Genomic DNA, 4,005 nt, shown 5'->3' on the forward strand with positions numbered 1-4,005 from the left:
AATTTGATATACAGGGTATTGAGATTTGGGAAAATCTTTGTAATCGGTTTTCGGCCAGAAATTTGTATAAGGGGTCAAAGTTCAACGATTTGACCTCTGAAAACTCTACCAAACTTCTCAGCCAATTTTGGGTCCAAACACTTGAAATTTTAGATATAGGTTTCTTAGACACGGATCTAACTTAATAACTTGATTTGAGCTCAAAACAATAAATTTTAAGTGGTCATAATAGGGGTTTAAGAAAATTGACCGCTTCAGTCTCTACCAAATTAATCAGACAATTTCTGGTCTAAACATTTGAAATTTTACATAAAGGGTATTCAGAGATAGGACAAGCTTTTTAATCGGTTTGAGTCGGAAATTTGAGTTACGAATATATAAATGTATGTATATATGTATGTATGTATGTTTGCATGTCTGCCTAAAACTTTCGACAGAGGCGACGGATTTTTACAAGATCAGTATCGTTTTGAAGTTCGACCTTTCAGACAATAAATATCGAAAAAATGTGCAAAAAAAAACAGTAATATCTTCACCTTCAACTGGGCACTTTTCTACAGGGGCGTCGCTTTTTTTTTTGCCGATATTTTCAAGTTTTCTTCCCTTTCGATTGTCTAGCCTTAATCAAAATCTACGTCACTTCCGGTTTGTCGCTGGTCGTAGCAGCAAAGACGTCAGGTTTTTCCCCTTTCTTTTCCTCCTTTGCGGTACGGGTTCAAACCTGCCTTCCTACTACCACATTTTTTTTTTTGCTCAACATACACCTCCAAATACCCGGGCAACACCGGGCACCCATGCTAGTATAGAATAAACATATTAACACGTTTTTAGACGCAAAAAGTATTTTTTTTTCTAATTAATTTCTGATTTATTTATCAAGCCGGATGACGAAAGGTCGCTAAATATGGAAATGAAAAAGTGTTGACAAATGAAAGCAGCTTGAAATGGAAACAAAATGAATAAACAAATAATGTGTTTTGGAACACGCTTTTAGATGCAAAAAAATATTTGTTTTCTTTTTTCTAATGTGTGTGTGTGTTGAGACAATAAACAGATAAATTGTTTTAGAACACACTTTTAGATGCGAAAAAATTGGGGGGGGGGGATTGTCTAATTAATTTCGGATTTTTAAATAAAAAAGGAAAACTAAAGAGCTCTACGTGCATTACGAGCCAGTGTGACCTCGATATTACAACATGAGCATGGTCTATTTACTTTTACTTCCGATGAAAAAAGACGACAAAACTTAATAACTCTTTCTCTGAAAAGGAATTTTTAAATCAGAAATTTATTAGACAAATAATGAAAATATTTTAGAAAAGAGGCTTGCCTTTTTTCTGTTGTTCTTGGCCTTCGGGCCGGGATCAAAAAGTGTAGTATCTGTTCCGGCAGATACTGCACTTAAGATAATTTGTACCAGTCAATGGAGGGGAAACCCTCTATACTGGGACAATTATTATTTTTGGTAACCAGAGTGACCCCTTTTAGGGGAGCTGGTTTTTACCTCACATTAAAAACGGCCTTGTGCCTAATTTGCTCAGTGGGGGAGCAAATAAATACCATCTGTTCCGGCAGATACTGCAAGCTATGACTAGCTATGACTAGCAAAGACCAGATGTGGGGGAAACCCCACATGCCTGACTTTTAACCAGCTCCCATTTCCCACCTCTCGGGAGCTGGTCCCCTTTTTCCCTTCCCTCTCCCTTCACTCCTCACATTAAAAATCGGCCTTGTGCCTAATTTGCTCGGTGGGGGAGAAAATAAATACCATCAAAGTGTAGTATCTGTTCCGGCAGATACTGCAAGCAAAGACCATATGTGGGGGCAACTCCACATATAAGACCTTGGTCAATGTAGGGGCAACCCTTCATACCAATTGTCACTATCCAGCTCCTCTACTCCCCGGGGAGTTGGTCCCCATTTCCTCTTCACTCCTCACTTTAAAAATCGGCCTTGTGCCTAATTTGCTCGGTGGGGGAGCAAATAAATACCATCTGTTCTGCAGATGCTGCACTTAAGATAATGTGTACCAGTCAATGGAGGGTGAACCCTCTATACTGGGACAATTATGATTTTTGGTAACCAGAGTGCCCCCTTTTGCCTACTTTTGGGGGAGCTGGTTTTTACCCCACATTAAAAACGGTCTTGTGCCTAATTTGCTTTGGTGGGGAAGCAAATAAATACACTAAAAGCGTGTTTTAAAACAATTCAATTGTTTATTTTATATCTTTCATTTCAAGATGCTTTTACTTTTTCAGTTTCATATTTGGCGACCGGATGAATAAAAAAAAATTAAAGAATTATACGTGTAATACCAGAAAAACTTCGATAACAGAACGTGAGGATATATATTTTTTTTTTACTTTCGAGGAAAGATCAATAAAACTTAAGAACTCTTTCTCTGACGAGGGATTTTTAAATCCCAAATTAATTAGAAATAAATGAAAAGAAAAATTTTGTTCGCGTCTAAAAGCGTGTTCTAAAACAGTTTACTTATTTGTTCTATAGACACACACACACACACACACACACACACGCACGCACAAATATATATATATATATATATATATATATATATATATATATATATATATATATATATATATATATATACGGTACAATCACATTGACACACCGGTTCTCGTCAGATCACCGAAGTTAAGCGACGTTGAGCCTGGTCATTACTAAAATGGGTGACCAGTTTGTGAATTCCAGGTGCTGTATGTAGGCACCTCCCTGCAAGATCTGCAAAAAAAAACTAATATCATCATCTCCCCTACGGGGATATACATGCGACTGGGGACTGCTTGTGGATTTGATACTCATGTGAAACTTTATTTATATACGGCACAATCACATTGACACACCGGTTCTCGCCAGATCACCGAAGTTGAACATGACCAGTTACAGATGGGTGACCATTTGGGAAGGCGAGGTGCTGTATGTACCGCGAGGTAAAATACCAGGTTGAGAAACTGGCGCGATCTATCCTTCTCTCGAGGGTAGATGGGCCTCTCGTAAGCCGTGGTAGGCAACCCATCTAGTGATGGCATCACGATAAAAATACCCTTGATAGCTCTGGCGAAGCATCAAGTATTCAGCTACCAACAAGATTTGAATTACACTACAAAGTCATGTAGTGAGTTCAATCTCAGCTACGACCGCACTGGATGGATAAAACTTCCTCCTTTGGAGGAAGTCGGTTAAACTCGAATAGGTATAATAACGTCTCACACACACACACACCCTTGACGTGTGTGCGTAATAATACGTATTAGAATGTTTAGATATATGTGTACACATGTGTGCGTTTCCGATTGGCATTTTAATTTGGTTTGTGTTTGTTTTAGTTGGACGCTTAAAAAAATTATGTGATAAAAAATTACCCCAGAATTTCAAGTTGTTTCTGAAAAACAATGACACGAAACAATGCGACATAAGCAGAGATAAACTGCTGTTATTTCATAGATTTTCCCTTCTCTTATTTAATCCATAGTTGAAGAGAGAATATAAGAATTCAAATGTCGCCAAGGCATAATTGTATTAACAGAAGAAAGTAATACAACTGTATACGTGAATTGAATGAAATACGGTTTGTCTCAAAAATGTTCTCACATTTTGAATAACGATAAAACATTCATTTATTAATATACGAGGGGTGGGCAATAAGTAATGCCCTGACCCACTTCTAGTTCTCTGATCTAGCTGAAATTGTGTATGTGAAATGATTTATATCTCTACGGGTTATGTGGCAAATTACAGCTCTGAACTAATTGTGGTTTCTGTTTTACAGGTGTTTGAACTGAGTCAGATGTGAAATGGAGCCTGTTGAATGTCGAGCAATGATCCGGTTTTTGTATTTGAAAGGACGCACACCACAGGAGATTTTTGATGAAATGAAAGAAACTTATGGTGATAATGCCCCATCATATGACCTTGTAAAACGTTGACATCGGGAATTCAAACATGGCCGGAAGTCTGTGGAAACAGCTTCCAGACCTGGTC

The 4,005-nt window shown here is 37.8% G+C and overlaps 1 pseudogene; it reads left to right on the forward strand.

Moving 5' to 3' along the window:
- Positions 1 to 2,608: 2,608 nt before the first annotated feature.
- LOC145294494 (5S ribosomal RNA) lies at positions 2,609 to 2,727 on the forward strand (annotated as a pseudogene).
- Positions 2,728 to 4,005: the final 1,278 nt, after the last annotated feature.

Source organism: Euprymna scolopes, chromosome 15 (assembly GCF_053919585.1).
Source record: "Euprymna scolopes isolate OS-2025 chromosome 15, ASM5391958v1, whole genome shotgun sequence".
Lineage (NCBI taxonomy): Eukaryota > Metazoa > Mollusca > Cephalopoda > Sepiida > Sepiolidae > Euprymna > Euprymna scolopes.